Below are 19,331 nucleotides of genomic sequence, written 5' to 3' on the forward strand. Positions count from 1 at the left end.
AGTCTGTCTTAAGCCAACGTTTAGGAGTCAAAGAGAAATAAAATGTCTCCATCAAAGACTGTGCCTTTGTATCCTGGACTTTTCCTACTTCTTTTTCTTTTTTGAGATGGAGTCTCGCTCTGTTGCCTAGGCTGGAGTGCAGTGGAGTGATCTTGGCTCACTGCAACCTCCGCATCCCAGGTTCAAGCTATTCTCCTGCCTCAGCCTCCCAAGTAGCTGAGACTACAGGCGCCCACCACTATGCCTGGCTAATTTTTTGTATTTCTAGTAGAGACGGGGTTTCACCATGTTGGCCAGGCTGGTCTCAAACTCCTGACCTTGTGATTCACCTGCCTCAGCCTCCCAAAGTGCTGGGATTACAGGCATGAGCCGCCGCGCCCAGCTTCCTTTTCCTACTTCTTTAACTCACTTTCTTTCTACTACCCTGACCACTGCATTTCAACATACACAAATCAATCTGAGGCAGAACTAAATTTTACATAGAAAGAGGGGTTTAAGAAACGGAAAAGCGGGTGGCAGGACTATGAACAGAAGAAATAAAATGCAAGTACAGCCTCAAGACATTCACTCTCCTGGGCTCTCAGCAGGGAAGTCCTTGCCAGGCATATCTTTGTACCGCACTTCTAGTCTGTCTTACATTCCTCTGGATCATTTACCAGTGGCCTAAGCTGCCTGCTTTACTTTCCTGTCCTGAATCATGTTTCTGCATTGATCCCTGATAAAAGATCCTTTTCTGTTTGGATCCTCAGTTTGGTCCCATTTGTCTTTTAGTTGTAACAGGACTAGCTTTTTAACCACCTTTCAACAATTTAGGAAGCTTTTACTAGGAATCCCAGTCCTTCTTCCACAAATATTCATAGAATGTTCGTAAGTACCAGGCACTGTGCTAGGTTCCACCCCTTCTGCATTCTCCGCTTCGGTAGACCATCTGGATTGAGAGTTTCTCTTGAATTTTTTTGTCTACGTTGACTCTCCCTTTCTACTTGGCTTCGATTTTTCTTAAAGGGTCCTCTCCCGAGTCGGGCCTCTCATCCTCCTTTAGAATATCCCTGCTCAGAAATTCACAACTTCTATTTGCATGTGAAAGATAACTCACAGGGAAGTTCTGGGAGAAATTTCCATGTGTGTTTAAACATTTATTTGCTACTTGACAGTCAAATGGAAGCTGCCTTTGAGGGGCGGGGGGTGGGGGTCTGTGGCCCTCCCTCTGAAGTAGGAGAATGAAGTGGCATCTGCTTTGTCAGGGCGCTGTTGTGCTTTAGGTTTATGAATTTCTATCCGTCCCTTAGTTGAAGCTGCCACATAATCAGGTCTTTTTGTCTAGAATTCTATTGTGTGTGTTGCCTCCTGAGTAAGATAAACAGAATAAGACAGGACCTATTTTTATATTCCCTAGTTCATTTGCATTCCCCCCTCCAACTTTCTATGGCAATTTTTTCCTGTCCACATTAAAAACAGTTTTCTGGAAATTTTTATGGAAATCCTTTATATATGATATTGTGAATTTATGGAAGCATCTTCCAGGCATCTTAAGTTTTTTTTCTTTATAGAATTTGAGGCTTCATCACTGCTCCTGTGTCTTAACCTCCGTACAACAGTTTCATACAGAAATGTCTTGTTCACATAAAATCTGCCAGCTCCACCCATAGTGAACCCTGCCTGCCCCGTTCTGATGTTCCAAATCTTCCCCTTCTATTTCTAAGACTCACCTCAATCCTCAGGGCACATTCCTTCTCTTCTCCTATTTTCAGAAACTACCCACTTCAGTCCTAATCTTGTAAAACCAAGCAAACTACGCCCAGAAGGTGACAATGAGGAGGGACCATACACTAGAGTGTAGGTTTAGTGAGCAAAGAATAACTCCAGGAAGGTACCAAAGCTGCTATACTCTAATTTTCTACATTTTAGCATAAACTTTCTTCTCGGAGGATCTTCAGTAGAGATAGAAAGATGCCAAGAAATCTCTCCTAAATTCCATGGATTCAGATACACTATATATAATCTTCAAAAAGTGCTGAATCATAGAGTTGCAGAGGTGGAAAGGAACGGACTTGAGAAATCCAGTCCATTTCCTCAATCTGTTTCTTAACTTCCTCTATAACATTCCTCAAAACTGGCCATCCAGCCAAAGTTTTTTTTTTTTTTTTTTTTTTTTTTTTAAGAAAGATTGTTTAAAGAATAATGAGCCTAAGTCCAAAGGCTTAATCAGTATTTCTTTTTTTTTTTTTTTTTTTTTTTTTTGAGACGGAGTCTCGTTCTGTCACCCAGGCTGGAGTGCAGTGGCCGGATCTCAGCTCACTGCAAGCTCCGCCTCCCGGGTTCCCGCCATTCTCCTGCCTCAGCCTCCCAAGTAGCTGGGACTACAGGCGCCCGCCAACGCGCCCGGCTAGTTTTTTTGTATTTTTTTAGTAGAGACAGGGTTTCACCGTATTAGCCAGGATGGTCTCGATCTCCTGACCTCGTGATCCGCCCGTCTCGGCCTCCCAAAGTGCTGGGATTACAGGCTTGAGCCACCACGCCCGGCCCAGTATTTCTTAAAGAATGCTCTGCAGACGACCTGCATCAGAATCACCTGGGGTGCTGCCAAAGGGTCCCTGGGATCTACCCTAGATAGACAGAATCCTAGAGCCTAGGGCTGCAGTCAAAGACTCTGCACCTCCAGGTAGTGCTTACATATACTAAAGTCTGCGACCCTGCATTCTAACAGGGATCAGCCACAGCTTAAGTGGACAGACTTCCTCCCCATATTTACCAGAGCAGGAGAAGGCCATCCATGCCTTGAGAGGAGCAGTCTATGCTTGCCGGCATTTTTACAGGAATGTGGTAAAACAGCTGCTACAAACCTACCCCCAACATTTTTTTTTGGCCACACCATACCCAGAGCAGCCAACAGCATTACTGAAGCTGGCAGATGCATAAGTCTCTGCTTCCTGACCAAGATGAGGAAAAGAAGTGCCTTCCTGGATCAGGGAGAGTGAGATGAGCTGAATATTAATATTGTACTTAATACTGGTGAAATCATGATCCAGGCCCTCAGGCAATATATCCAGGCAACTACACTAAGGGAAAAAGTTTGAACATTAATGAAAATCTGGAGAAACTGATTTATGTGGAAGCATAAGTAAATAATTCTAGGCTATGGGGAGCATATAATAGTTTGTTAAAAGATAAAAACCTGGCCGGGCGCGGTGGCTCAAGCCTGTAATCCCAGCACTTTGGGAGGCCGAGACGGGCGGATCACGAGGTCAGGAGATCGAGACCATCCTGGCTAATATGGTGAAACCCCGTCTCTACTAAAAAATACAAAAAACTAGCCGGGCGACGAGGCGGGCGCTGTAGTCCCAGCTACTCGGGAGGCTGAGACAGGAGAATGGCGTGAACCCGGGAGGCGGAGCTTGCAGTGAGCTGAGAGCCGGCCACTGCACTCCAGCCTGGGTGGCAGAGCAAGACTCCGTCTCAAAAAAAAAAAAAAAAAAAAAAAAAAAAAAAAAAAAAAAGATAAAAACCTGATGGTGGAAAGATGGACCAGAACATAGGAAGTTGAAAGGGAAAACAATGAAAGGAATTCAGGTACAATTCAAGCTACAATAAAATGAGCCTTAATAATAATTTAACCATTTTAACTAAACAGACAGCATATTTTTAGAATCAGGAGGTCTGTGCAATGTTTAGGCAGCCTGTGTAACTCCCCTTTTAAAAGAGGCTCATGTTGAGCATTCCAGAAAACCACGGAGACACTGAGCTCAGTGTACGAGAGTCGACTGTGTTGAAAATGCAAGAGCCAGAAATGACACATACCTAGAAAATGACCAAAAACTAACCAAGGCAGGACAGAGAAATCCATTCTTCTTTCTCCTACAGGGGAAAAAGTATCCAACTACAGTACACCTCTCTTGACCTCCTCCCCCGTCCTTCCCCCCAAGAACTTTAGACTGGGAATCAGAAAATCTAGATTCTAACTCTGGCTCTGCTACGACCTATATGATTTTAATCACCAAACAAGCTTAATATTCTGACTAGATTTCTTCACCTATATGTAATAGGGTATCTTGCCTGAGGTTGAACTTTAAAACTTGTGAATTTTTTTCTGTTTTTGGTCTCTACGTGTGAATATTTATTCATCTTTATTTATTGTCTGCTTGTTTGTTTGTTTGAGACGGAGTCTCACTCTGTCACCCAGGCTGGTATGCAGTGGCACCATCTTGGCTCACTGCAACCTCTGCCTCTGGGGTTCAAGTGATTCTTGTGCCTCAGCCTCCCAAGTAGCTGGGGCCACAGGTGCCTGCCACAGTGCTGGCTAATTTTTTTGTTGTTGTTGAGATGTGATTTCACCATGTTGGCCAGGCTGGTCTCAAACTCCTGACCTCAAGTGATCTGCTCCCCTCGGCCTCCCAAAGTGCTGGGATTAGAGGCATGAGCCACCATGCCTGGTCTATTCATCTTTAATGTAGAGTTACTTTGTTTTAGAAAAATATTTTTAAAAACCCACCAGAATAGTTTCTGTTATTTACACAAATATGAGGCAAGTACCATTAATATAAATGGGGTATTTTTCCGGTTTAGCAATGTAAATGAACACCTGTGTAGTTTTGGGCCAGACCATCTATCTCCAAGTTCCCTGTGTGTGTGTGACTGTGTGTGTGAGTGCTTGCTTGCTTGTATTTTAATAGTGAGTGCTTGCTTGTATTTTAATAGTAAACAAAGAAAACATTTTTTTCTTAGATGTATATAAACAGGAGGTAGAACACACAGAGAACTGCTGTTTCTTATTACTGTAGGGACAAGTTTTTGCTTATATATGATGAAGAGGAAGGGAAAATCTTGTGAGAGCACTAAGTGGTAGCAATGGGGTCTTGGAGTGGAGCCGAGGTGGCAGCAGAGGGAGGCTTTCTACCCACCTCCAGAAACTCAGTGAGGTGAAGGCAACTTAGGTAGAATTAGGGGTGGACATTCTTGGCATGAATGGATGAACTGCTTGCCACAGTTATTTTTAACAGTAATGGCAGTAGGTTCTTTGAGGGAGCTTCCATTTCAATTGCATTAGACATTGTCAAGAGGGAACCCAAGTAAGAGAGGAAAGACTTGATTGGTCTCTACATGTGAGACGCCTCTTCTGTCACTCTCAGAAATAACAGAGAGAAGCTTTCCCAGTCAGTGGGAGTGCTGTGTAAAGTACACTTATCATACAGGAATTGTATTTGGGACAGTCAAGGTAAAAAATGTATAGGCTCAGCAGCACTGTTCAGTATACCCTTGCTGGCCCCCTGAACAGTCATGAGCAATGTGGAGTTTCCCAAAAATAACTAGGACCTGGGGACACGATTGTTTGATATCCAGATGGGATGGTTTTGCTCACCTTGTATAACTTGCCTGCCTCTGGGAATCCAAAAACACCAATATATAGATTCGATCATTCCTATCATCATAGGATGAACAAGATCTCCAAATTCAGGTAATTGTTCCTGCTTCCTTAAGTTCTACCAGTTGCTGCCTTGGTACTTCCTCTATTACAGCCCATTTACCATTTAATAGTGATTGGAATAGAGTGTATACACAGCCCTCTCCCTCACTAGAGGGCAGAAGCTTATCTTATGGAAGTCTCTAATCCTACCTCCTAGCACAGTGTCTCACTCATAATAGGCATGCAACAAATAGACCCAGTTCTTAGAGACCTGGATTTGCATTTTGGTACCGTATCATCTGGAGCAAATTACTCACCCCTCTAAGGCTCAGTTTCTTCATCTGCAAATGTTGATACTAGTGAAGTTACAAATAATAATATTTATGAAGTTGATTTAATAAGTAAATGAAATAATGGCCATAGTGTGCCTTACATACAATAAATGCATAATGATAAGAGTTGTTATTGTTAATGACCACAGTGTGTTATGTCAAACATGGTTCAGGGGGAGAATCACTAAGGACTGTGGCTGTTGCATTAGAAGAAAGGAGTGAATGCTTTCCAACGTATCTACCCCTTCGAGGACCTCATGCTCAGAAATGTGCTCAGAAATGGGGGCTAGAGAGAGCCATTTCTATATGGCTCCTGCATTCCTGGAACTCCCAGTAGAGTGAGTTTATTTTCCTGAATTGACATCTGACCAACACATAGGTCATTGGCAAGAAATATAATTGACTTTCTTACCAACATAACTAACAATTTAACCACCTACAGCATAGCCAGTCAGCATCATTATGTACCAAATGTTCAATATTTAAAATGAAAGTTGATCTTAATTCTTATCTAAGGAAAACAAAAGGACTTTACTCCCCCAGTGATACTCTTTATGGCCCCTGAAGCTGTGATTTACTCATTATAAACTAGCAATACATTCTGTTATGATGGCATGTAGTTTTTTTTTTTTTTTTGAGACGGTGTCTGGCTCTGTCGCCCAGGCTGGAGTGCAGTGGCCGGATATCAGCTCACTGCAAGCTCCGCCTCCCGGGTTTACGCCATTCTCCTGCCTCAGCCCCCGGAGTAGCTGGGACTACAGGCGCCCGCCACCTCGCCCGGCTAGTTTTTGTATTTTTTAAGTAGAGACGGGGTTTCACTGTGTTAGCCAGGATGGTCTCAATCTCCTGACCTCGTGATCCACCCGTCTCGGCCTCCCAAAGTGCTGGGATTACAGGCTTGAGCCACCGCGCCCGGCCTCTTACCAGTATCTTAAACACATTTAATCTCAGGTTCATGAAAAATTAATGAAATTAATGCAAATAGACTCATTAGAATTTGTGTCAAGCAAGAAAAATTTTTTATATATATATATAAATATTTTAGTGTGTTACCATGGCATGTGAGGAGACAGGATTGTTTGATATCTAGATAGGATTGTTTTGCTCACCTTGTATAATTTGTCTGCATCTGGGAATCCCGAGAAAGCAATATATAAATTCTGTCATATTCAGGCAGGGCGTGGTGGCTCACGCCTGTAATCGCAGCACTTTGGGAGGCTGAGCTGGGTGGATCACGAGGTCAGGAGTTCAAGACCAGCCTGACCAACATGATGAAACCCTATCTCTACTAAAAATACAAAAATTAGCCTGGGGTGGTGGCATATGCCTGTAATCGCAGCTACTCAGGAGGCTGAGGCAGGAGAATCACTTGAACCCAGGAGGCCGAGGTTGCAGTGAGCCGAGATCTTGCCACTGCACTCCAGCCTGGGTGACAGAGTGAGACTCTGTCAAAAAAAAAATTAAAAATAAAAATAAATAAATAAATAATAAATTCTATCATCTTCCTATCACCATAGGATTAACATGATCTCCAAATTCAGGTAATTGTTCCTTCCTCCTTAAGTTCTACTAGTGGCTGCCTTGTTACTTCCTCTATTATAGGCTACTTAATAATGAATGCTTGGATGGAGTGTTTACATGGCCCTCTCTCTCACTAGAGGGCAGAATGTTATCTTATGGAAATCTCTAACCCTACCTCCTAGGCAGTGCCTCACTCACAATAGGCATTCAATAAATAGCTAGTAGTAGTACCATTCCAATTTTTCCTTAAGTGTGATACTTTTAAAATGATATTTGATCACACGATATAATGTGACTCTAACTTTAGTTAGATGAAAATCTGAAGTTGTGCTATCCTCAAAGGGAATAGCTTCTTTAAGGGATGCTGTCACAATATTAGGAAGATCAATGTCAAACCACCAAACGTTCTCACTCAGCTGCCATCTGAAGAAAGCCTTTACTTTCAGGAAAAAACCCCATTCTTTTAGTCTGCATTTCTGAATCATGGTAAGATTGTAGGCTAGAAGTGGTTTATGGATTTTTTTTTTTTTTTTTAGACGGAGTCTCGCTCTGCCACCCAGGCTGGAGTGCAGTGGCCGGATCTCAGCTCACTGCAAGCTCCGCCTCCCGGGTTTACGCCATTCTCCTGTCTCAGCCTCCGGAGTAGCTGGGACTACAGGCGCCCGCCACCTCGCCCGGCTAGTTTTTTGTATTTTTAGTAGAGACGGGGTTTCACCGTGTTAGCCAGGATGGTCTTGATCTCCTGACCTCGTGATCCGCCCGTCTCGGCCTCCCAAAGTGCTGGGATTACAGGCTTGAGCCACCGCACCCGGCGGTTTATGGATGTTAAAGGGGAGAGTTTATGTCTGCCTTTTCCCATGCATACACTGTATTCCTGAACCTGGTCAGCGGAGGTCCAAGGCCACTCAACTCCTTTCAAGTGAGGCCGATGGAATATATTGTGCTTCCTGTAGAGAAAAGGTTCTAACTGGCTCTAAAAAGGAATGTCCAATAGTTCTCACCAGGGTTGTTCTACATATTTGGAAATGTGTGGGAGTCATGTTGGTTGTCACAGTGACCAGACCGACAGCGATGAGGGAAGGGAGATGCTATTGGAATTTAGTGGGTTGCAAACAGGGATGCTAAAATGTCCTGCCATGTATAATACCATTATGAGAAACAAAGAATTGTCCTGCCCAAAATGTCACTTGCACATATTTTTTGAGAATTTTTTTCCTTGATAGGAGTTGTGGAAAACTGGGGTGGGCTTGTTGAAGCAAAGGACCCTACAAAGGTGTGGACGGACGTACCTGCCCCTCATGGGTTTTGGCAAGCATGCTATTAGGAAGTCCTCCAAGCAATGCAGATTTAGCCCATTTCTTTTCTTCCCCACCCTCAGGACAGGGAGACAATGTTGGCAGCCCTTCAGGTGATGTATTTGGGGAACACCGAAAGGCCCATCATGTATGCAGAAATCCTCACCATTAGACTCCTATGTATTAAGACATTGTCTCTAAAAAGACAGTTAAAGTGTAATATGTTACTTGAAGGTCTAGAACTAGAATGTACCTTAGCATAGATTAGTTTACCGGAATAGCTAGCTATCACTTTGGCAACTGGTCTTTAAGAAAATAGATTTTAAGCAAGTAATTTTGATATAAGCATAACAAAAGAAGGAAGTGAAAGGAGGAGGACTTTTGGAAGTGAGTCATGAGGGACTCTGAGAAACCAGGAGAGGCCACTGGGTGCCAAAAACAGATGAAAACAGGAGAAAGCAGCTACACAAATTTGCTCATATTCTACCCATTTTGTTGCTGCTGTAAGCTTTCTGAAAAGAAAGATTTCAATACCAAAGTAACCTTATCCTTATGAAGGCAGAAACTGTATCTTTTCTTTTATCTGCTTGATTCCACAACACTTTGCACAATGAATACTCAAATTTTGAGAGTTAAGGAATCACAAAAATAGTATCTTAGATTGCCTTGCTGGAAAGCTGTCAAACTCTAGGTTCAATAAAAGACACACCCGTACAATGGTTTATTTTGTGTTTTAGGTTCACAGTACAGTTTTTATGAACATGAGCACACAAATTGCTTTATTTCTTTTTTTTTTTCCTCTGCCCCATATAATCTGCAGGAATAAGTTGCTTTCTTTTAGCATGAGGGATTCTTCCAGGTGTTTTACAAGAAATTTAACCTGGGTAAAAATGAAGTGGACTTTAAACTCTACATCAGCACTCTGTATTAGAAAAGATTAGACAGCTTTCTTCTATTTTATGTAGAGCCATAAATTTTAAGACTTGAAACAAGCAAATGAGAATAATCTTGTTCAAATAATAAATGGCTATGGATCACACTGAAATTTGATTGTTTTTCTTGCATAATATAATAGTCGGCCGGGCGTGGTGGCTCACACCTATAATCCCAGCACCTTGGGAGGCCGATCACAGGCGGATCACAAGGTCAGGAGATCGAGACCACCCTAGCTAACATGGTGAAATCTCATCTCACTAAAAATACAAAAAATTATCCAGGCATGGTGGTGGGCACCTGTAGTCCCAGCTACTTGGGAGGCTGAGGCAGACGAATCGTTTGAACCCAGGAGGCAGAGGTTGCAGTGAGCCAAGATCACGCCACTGCACTCCAGCCTGGGCGATACAGCAAGACTCCATCTCAAATAAATAAATAAATAAATAAATAAAATGGATGTATCACATGATGCAAAATATAGATGTCTCAGAAATCTTGATTCTAGGCCATGAGAAAATACATTTTCCATTGACTTTCTAAAACGTCCTCATAAAAGACAGTCTCATATCCATGTTGTCTAAAAATTCATGCCTCAAAATGTAATAGGTACAATTTTTTCTGTAAACATATTTAAGAATTGTCAAAAGTAATGTACTTTTGGATCCAGGGACACAGATATCCTGTGCAGTGTTTTTTCGCTAGTAGGAAGAAATGGTCATTTGTAGAGGCAGATTAAGCCTCCCTCCTGCTCCAGGGCATGAGGTTTGACAAGCAAAGTTGGGTCTGGGCTTCAGCACCTTGACTGTTCTAGTAGGGTGTCTGTGTAATGCTCTCACTAACTGTGGCAGCCCCACTGGCATCTCACAGTCAAAATCTTCTCACCTCTAAGGTGGACCTGCACTTTCTACTAATCCTTATATCTGTTAAACTCTTGACTCGTTAGCTAGCGTTCTTGTCCTACCCTCTTTTACTCACTTTCTACATTCTCACCTTCACCCCATTCCGCTTTCTTAGAGAGAGACCTTCTTAGAGCCAGAGGGGACTGACAGGCACTTGTTAGCAGGAACCATGGCATTTCATGGTGGTCTTCCCAGCATCTTAGTCAGTAGCCGGCATGTAGAGGAACTATGTAAATGAATGAGTACATTTTAGAACTACGTGTGATTATCTCACTGGTTAAGCCATCCAAGTTTATGTCATTTCATTAGTGGCAAATCTGATATCAAAACCTTGAGAAAAAGTAATTTCTATACTATTGTTCTGATAGATTATCTGTGCTTAGTGCTTCCCAGCAATGCAACAAAATATGTTTTGCTATGGTCCTAGATTTATGATTACATAGTAAATACAATGTAAGAAAAGTTATATTGGATCTATATTAGTTGACATTTTAACTAAGAAATATTCTGAATCTGAAAGACTGATATCCTATTTTTATAATCCTTAACCATTCTCTCTCACATTATAACACCCAAATTTTAAGTCTCATTATGGTTGAGTTGATAGAGATTGTATTCAAAAAGCAATGTTTCTAAGGTTCATGCTCAAGAGAGAATAAAATAGGTAAGAAGTTGAGAAACTGCATCTTAGTAAATTTGTTATGGCAACTGTGCCATTCTTGCTTTTACTTATAACTAAAGCAATGACCAGATGCCTAACTGGTTTGAGATAACAAAATATACAGCATCTCTAGGAGGATCCTGACGCCTCCAGAATGTGGATTCAGGATGAATATATAAATTTCTATTTCAGTCAGAGGATTAGAACAGAGATAGAATAAATTGATTTAAAGTAATTAAGCATTAGAGAAAATATATATCAATATCAGAAGTTTCGTCATTTTAAAATACCTTAATCTCATCTTAATGTTTAATGTTTGTATTACTTGATGGTGCAATGTCTTACTTATTTATTTTTTTGAGACAGAATCTTGCTCTGTTGCCAGGCTGCAATGCAGTGGCGTGATCTCAGCTAACTGCAACCTCTGCCTCCTGGATTCAAGCAATTCTCCTGCCTCAAACTCCTGAGTAGCTGGGACTACAGGTGCACGCCACCACACCCAGCTAATTTTTGTATTTTTGTTAGAGACTGGGTTTCACCATGTTAGCCAGGATGGTCTCCATCTCTTGACCTCGTGATCTGCCCGCCTCAGCCTCCCAAGTGCTGGGATTACAGGCGTGAGTCACCGCACCTGGCCCCATTTTTAAATAACCAAGTTAACATTTTTAAAGAAGTCTAGAAGATTAATGCAGTATAATCTTTCTTGTAACCATACTTCTTGCCATAGCCTGATTGGCTAAGAGGTTCATCAACTCAAAATGCCACAGGGGCCAGGTAGGTAACCTGAAGCAGACTGGATGTGAGCACACATTCATAGATGTACATAGAGTGCTGGAAAGTGCCTGGCTATCTAAATGGGGCAGCTGGGTTCAGCTATAGTTAATGGTTATCTTGAGGGAATGAAGAGCCAGTAATTGCTAGATCTTCTGATTTTTCAAGAAAGACTGAAAATCCATATTGTTATGTGGGCACTCCTGATTATTAGCAGTTGGCTTAAATTTAAAATGAACAAGACCATCCTGGCTAACACGGTGAAACTCCGCCTCTACTAAACAAAATACAAAAAATTAGCCGGGCGTGGTGGCGGGCGCCTGTAGTCCCAGCTATTCCGGAGGCTGAGGCAGGAAAACAGCGTGAACCCGGGAGGTGCTTGCAGTAAGCCGAGATCGCACCACTGCACTTCAGCCTGGACGACAGAGCGAGACTCCATCTCAATAAATATAAATAAATAAATAAATACATACATACATACATAAACAAAACAGCAAGCCAACAAACCATTTGAATCAAACCGAATAGTGCTGGTGGCCACCCATTTATTTCTGGTCTGACCATGTGATATTTATTGCCCCCTGGTGGTGGCTTTCCTCAATTCTGGCTTTAATTTTAAGAGATGTGACAACGAATTTTGGTGTTTGGCTAATTTGTGAAGTTGCATAGTCCTGTTGGGTGGGCGAGTTGCCCACTTCCAACATCCGTGCCAATGCGTTCTTAGATTGGCACAAAAGGTCAAAGTGAAAATCAGCTCTCAAATGATAGTTCATGATTCAAATACCAAAAAGAAATATTCACTAATACAGATATTGTATGATAATAAGTACGATATGGAGTTTGTTTGTTTTTGTTTTGTTTATTTGTTTGTTTTGAGATGGAGTCTTGCTCTGTCGCCAGGCTAGAGTTCTATGGTGCGATCTCCGCTCACTACAACCTCCGACTCCCTGGTACAAGCTATTCTTCTGCCTCAGCTTCTCAAGCAGCTGGGATTACAGGCACGAGCCACCACACCCAGCTAATTTTTGTATTTTTAGTAGAGACGGGGTTTCACCAGGTTGACCAGGGTGGTCTCGATCTCCTGATCTCGTGATCTGCCTGCCTCAGCCTCCCAAAGCGCTGGAATTACAGGTGTGAGCCACCACGCCTGGTCCCAATATGGAGTTTTAAAAAAGCATATATTATCATATATTCAGGATGTTTTCTGGGCACAGTTAAAGCGAGGAGTGCCAAAAAACATTGGATCATTGTCTTGGGTTCTGTGGCTGCAGGACTGAGCATCTGGACTGTGACTCACTCAGGCAGTTGGCCAGTTCCCCAACTGGTGCTAAAGGAGACCTGAAATACACTTTTCTCATCTGTAAAATATGATGATAATAATCCTACCTGGCTCGTGGGGTTATAGACTCACTGTCCTCAATATGTGTTAGGGGGAAAATTCCTACAGATATATTAATATTTGCAGTAAGCCCAACCTGCTATCCTTGGTCATCAAGACAGGCAGGTAGGACTGGCTTATCTTCTATGCACACCCTTGGCCCATACTGGGTGTGGTTCTTTTGGGACTTCCTCATTCTCTCCTTTAAGGTCGATTTCTTTTAAACTGATGTTCCCATATAAACATGTTTGAAGCAGAAAATGGGAGGTTACAGTATGATTTGGACTGTCTTTCACTCTCACCCCAAGGTCTATCCTGTATTTAGAGCATATGAAAGATCTGTCTGCTTGAAAGTAACTTGAACACTAATTTGTGATGGAAAATTAAGGAGTCCATCAGAAGGGAATTTTTTAAAATTTTATTTTATTTTATTTTATTTTTTTTGAGACAGAGTCTCGCTCTGTCGCCCAGGCTGGAGTGCAGTGGCGCGATCTTGGCTTGCTGCAAGCTCTGCCTCCAGGGTTCACACCATTCTCCTGCCTCAGCCTCCCGAGTAACTGGGACTACAGGCGCCCGCCACCACACCTGGCTAATTTTTTTGCCTTTTTAAGAGAGACAGGGTTTCACCATGTTAGCCAGAATGGTCTCAATCTCCTGACCTCGCGATCCGCCGGCCTCGGCCTCCCAAAGTGCTAGGATTACAGGCGTGAGCCACTGCGCCTGGCCAGAAATTATTATAAAGCACCAACTTTCACATGGGAATTGAGAATGCCTTCATATGGACTTTGCTTGCATTTTTAAAAATTTGGAACACTGAAGCAGCAGAAAAGCCTCTAAGTTTCCAAACAAGTAACTTAAAACTATGAATTAATGGGCCCAGGAGTTTCTTTTTTTTTTTAATATAATACCAGAACTTCCTCTAATTAAAAAAAACTTCTAGACATTAACTTTCATATTTTTCATATTTAAATGTGAGAACGTAATGAAGAAAAAGTTGCTGCTGAAAGTTAAAATAAACTTTCTTTTGTCATGAGAATTATTAATATGAATATTAAAGTGAGAAAGTTTTATTTCAGAGAAGACACAGAATAGCATATTAATACCAAGAATGAAGGAGATGATAAAAAGTGTGCCTGGTTGTGTAAGTGAATACTACAGCATATATATTCAGAGGATTCAGCAGAAAAAGTTATGTGCTTGTTTCAATGCTACTGCCATGGTTCAAAAGGCTTTTGGAGTTCCTTTCTTTGAACTATCTTCAAATCCTGTTCACTTTGAAAATCACTCACACTGGTTTATAGTCATGCTTCATATTCAAATCATTTGGGTAATGGTTAGGCTTTGGGTCTGATCATTATACAAACTAATGTAGGGATTGAAGAAGGTTTATTAGGGAAGCAGAGAAATCAGATGGAGACTGAGACTCTTCAAAATCAACCAATCATAGCATTTAAAAAGATATATAAATGTTTATATAGCCTTAGAGATGTCAGGAAATCTTTCTTTGTGACAAAATATTTTCTCTATCCTAAAATAGCACTGTAAGCAATATAGCAGAGGGCTCATCCTTCATATAAATGTGGTATTTTAATAAAAGAGGGAAATGAGAAAAATATTTGATCTTATGAAGGAACTCCAAAGTCCTGGTTGAGAAATATGGAACAAAGTAGAGCAAGTTAAACTATTAGAGAGAACAGATGGAAGCTTCCTCCTGAGATAATCATGAGCAGAATTCTTAGTACCTTCCTGGAAAATTTTGAATACATCCATCTTCTCAAATTTTTTTTTTTTTTTTTTTTTTTTTGAGACGGAGTCTCGCTCTGCCACCCAGGCTGGAGTGCAATGGCCGGATCTCAGCTCACTGCAAGCTCCGCCTCCCGGGTTTACGCCATTCTCCTGCCTCAGCCTCCCGAGTAGCTGGGACTACAGGCGCCCGCTACCTCGCCCGGCTAGTTTTTTTGTATTCTTTTAGTAGAGACGAGGTTTCACCGTGTTAGCCAGGATGGTCTCGATCTCCTGACCTCGTGATCCGCCCGTCTCGGCCTCCCAAAGTGCTGGGATTACAGGCTTGAGCCACCGCGCCCGGCCAAATTTTTTTTTTTTTGAAGAGGGAAATATTTATGAAATGAGTTTGTACATGACTGGCTGCAGTTCAAGTTTTGAAGAAACAAGCTGCTTATCTAATTCCTGTCTGAAGGACATTTATTTTTATTAGCAGAAATTGTACCAGCTATCCAATGCCTCCCCTCTTCAATGGGGAAAAAAATCTTGAGAAAGTCCTTTGGGGACTTTTAATTACACTTCAAGTAATTACATATTTGTATTATCAACTGTACACACACACACCCGATTGAGAGAAAATACGTAGATAAAGATATACACACATCTTAATAGAAACAAAAAGGAAATTATATTTGCATATTCATACTAAAGACCTTCTAAGTAGTTCTATACGAAGGATAATAAATTTAGGTTTAAAAAACTTACTTTAGTTACAAATAGACATGAAAATATTGGCCGAAGGTAAATTCCTGCTGTAAAATATGGTCCTGAAATTTGGTTTTGAAATTCATGTACCCTGTCCTTCACTGAAAAACAGAATGACATTAATGAAGACAAAGAACTTTAGTTTAAACATGCATTAATTTAAAAAATTCCAGTAACATATTAACTGTAAATAGGAGCCTTGTTTTGTATGCAAGTTTGTACCTTTCTGAAGCCCATCTTTCCAGAGGATCATGACTGGTACCCTGGAGACCACTTCCCTGAGAATTACGTTTGGATTGTGTGTCCTGAAAGCATCTGCTCTCTTGTCCTTGAACACTCATCTGCCACTTTTCTGCCCACTCACCCAGCCTGGTGCAATCTTCCTGCAGTTTATTCTATTGACTTGGCATTTTACTAACTGGAAGTTTCGTGTCACATGCCACTTTGGAGATTTCACGCATATGTTCACCTCTGAATCATTTACCAACCTGTTTCATAAGGATGCTTTAGAGCCAATCTCTGATGTGCCTCGCTGTTTTAGCCTCTTTATTCAAGCATAATGGAATATTCAAGTGGAAGTTTTGGCTGATATCCTAATGAGAAAGGTAACAGGTACCCAAGAAAATTGTGAGCTTCCGAATTTTAGAGTGCTATGAATAAAAGTTACAATACTCTTAGAGTCCTTACTCACATCAATGGCATGAAAGGGTGGTTTTACTGAGCATTTGTAGAAGTTATATATATATCTCTCTCACTATATATATAAAATATATCTCACTATATATATATAAAATACACACACACACACATACATATATATATATATATATATTTTTTTTTTTTTTGAGACGGAGTCTCGCTCTGTAGCCCAGGCTAGAGTGCAGTGGTGCGATATTGGCTCACTGCAAGTTCCGCCTCCCGGGTTCACGCCATTCTCCTGCCTCAGCCTCCCGAGTAGCTGGGACTACAGGCGCCTGCCACCACGCCAGGCTAATTTTTTGTGTTTTCAATAGAGACAGGGTTTCACTGGGTTAGCCAGGATGGTCTTGATCTTCTGACCTCGTGATCCACCCACCTCGGCCTCCCAAAGTGCTGGGATTACAGGTGTGAGCCACTGCGCCTGGCCCAGAAGTGATATATTTTTTAAAAGGTGACACCCACTTCACAGAATCTCAAACTCACTGTGAAGGGAGTATCACCTCCACTTTTATCTCAGGTCAAGGGAGAATCTTAAAGTGAACCAACAAAGTGAACTCTTAGTATATAAAGGTAAGAAGAAAAGTCAAGTTTCTTTTTTTTTTTTGAGACGGAGTTTCACTCTTGTTGCCCAAGCTGGAGTATGATGGCATGATCTTGGCTCACTGCAACCTCCGCCTCCCGGGTTCAAGCAATTCTCCTGCCTCAGCCTCCCGAGTAGCTGGGATTACAGGCATGCACCAGCACACCTGGCTAATTTTGTATTTTTAGTAGAGATGGGGTTTCTCCATCCATGTTGGTCAGGCTGGTCTCAAACTCCCGATCTCAGGTGATCCGCCTGCCTTGGCCTCCCAAAGTGCTGGGATTACAGGCATGCGCCACCGTGCCCGGCCGAAAAGTCAAGTTTCTACAGAGAGGAAGGGGAAGGCAAGACCCACTGAATAAATTCAAGTTAACAAAGGAAGAGAAAAAAGAAAGTTGTTTTTCAGATTACATTCCACGTGTTAGTGCTTGTTCAGCGCACTGACTACACATGCATGCACCATTTATCCTATGATCTTATGGTTAGTGCTTTTAGGGCAGTTTTTATCCATTAAGTATGTTTCATGGTGATTTCTGTTTCCTTCAGTTGTTTTTAGTAAAGAATCTTATCAAACACTTCCAAAAACTTTATATCTATTGCTATGCTTAGCAAGACATTCAGTTTTCTTGATCTCTAAGAAGTCTAAAACATTATTTAGATAGGATTTTCCCCTGATAAAATAAAATGTATTTTCTACCAACATGTTAAGTGTGTACAAGCTTTCAGTGATCTTTTATTCCACAGTAGATGCCATCATTAAATCTTAGAAAGAGATGAGACTGTGCCACTCCCCTGCCCTTTAAAAAATCAACAAAAGACAGAATAATAAGCTGAGAAAGAGAAGTTAGAAAGGTAGAACTCTCCAAAAAGCCAGTGGAAGTTTAAAGAAAGAAGGTCAATAGAGTCAAATGATGCAGAAATGTCAAGGATAGAAACAGAAATTATTGTGATTTAGTGATTCAAAGTGACCTTTTTGTGTCTTTGAATCGAGGGGTGAGATGTAATACAATAGTGCAGAGCGTGGAGGAGTAAATGACAGGTGAGCAAGGGAGGATAAAGAGGAGCAGTGCTTTTTCAACAAGTTTGTGGAGGGAAAGCTTTTGCATTTTTTTTTTTTTTTTTTGAGACAGAGTCTCGCTCTGTCGCCCAGACTAGAGTGCAGTGGCCAGATCTCAGCTCACTGCAAGCTCCGCCTCCCGGGTTTACGCCATTCTCCTGCCTCAGCCTCCTGAGTAGCTGGGACTATAGGCGCCCGCCACCTCGCCTGGCTAGTTTTTTGTATTTTTTAGTAGAGACAGGGTTTCACCATGTTAGCCAGGATGGTCTCGATCTCCTGACCTTGTGATCCACCCATCTCAGCCTCCCAAAGTGCTGGGATTACAGGCTTGAGCCACCGCGCCCGGCCAGCTTTTGCATTTTTAAAGTAAGGAAACTTAGGTCTCCTTAAAGGCTGAGGAAAACAAAACATAGAAAGTGCAGGACAAAAGGGGTAAGCGTGTAAATGGGGTATGGCTGGAACCTGGAGGACAGAAAAGGAGAGGAGGAAGAGCCCAGGAGGATGGGGTACGTGTGGAAAGAACCACACAGCAGAAAAATGCAAAGATAAAGGTAAATCAAAGGGGGAGAAGACAGAAGTTGAAGGAGTTTGCCACTCTTGGTCTCAGTTTTCTGTGTGAGGTAGGTGGTAGGTTTATTCACTGAGTGGGTATGTGAGTGAAATAAGGTTACCCCTTCACAAGGGAGAGTGGAAGCTGAAATTCCCAAGGGAACATCTTTTTCTAATTCTTACAAAGACACCATAAGGAGTAGCTACAGCCTTTGGTAAGAACTTTAATATTAATAAAAGTGGCAAAATATTGGAAAAATATCTGTTTCTAAGAAGTCATTCTATAAATGGTTAGCTAATTCATTGTAGAAGACCTAAGCATGATCACAATTTGATCTAGTTCCTCTAATTTGTTTTTTGCAGAAGTAAAATGTAGCTTGGGAATCCCCCAATCCTCCTAAAGCAAGACATTAAATTTGGGCTTATTATATTTCAACTAGACTCTACCATTTAGCGATTTCAGAGTCTTCTAGTATTCATTTTTGAGTCCCTCAAGATACTCAAGTGCACTTCTTGAGGTTTTTTTTTTTTTGACATGTCTAAATTTTAGTTGATACATTTAACACATGTGCTTCTGTGATATCTTCTTACTTTTTGAAAATTGCCTTTCCTTAGATAGCATTGTTTTTTATATTACCAGTCTCATTTAGCCTTGTTTTTTTGGAAGAAACTGATCTGATCTTTTTATTAGGTGTGTGGGTTTTTTTGTTTTGTTTTGTTTTGTTTTGTTTTGTTTTTCTTTCCCCTGTGGGTTAGGATTCTTTTAAT

This window comes from Trachypithecus francoisi, unplaced genomic scaffold, assembly GCF_009764315.1.
Source record: "Trachypithecus francoisi isolate TF-2019V2 unplaced genomic scaffold, Tfra_2.0 Lachesis_group13, whole genome shotgun sequence".
Lineage (NCBI taxonomy): Eukaryota > Metazoa > Chordata > Mammalia > Primates > Cercopithecidae > Trachypithecus > Trachypithecus francoisi.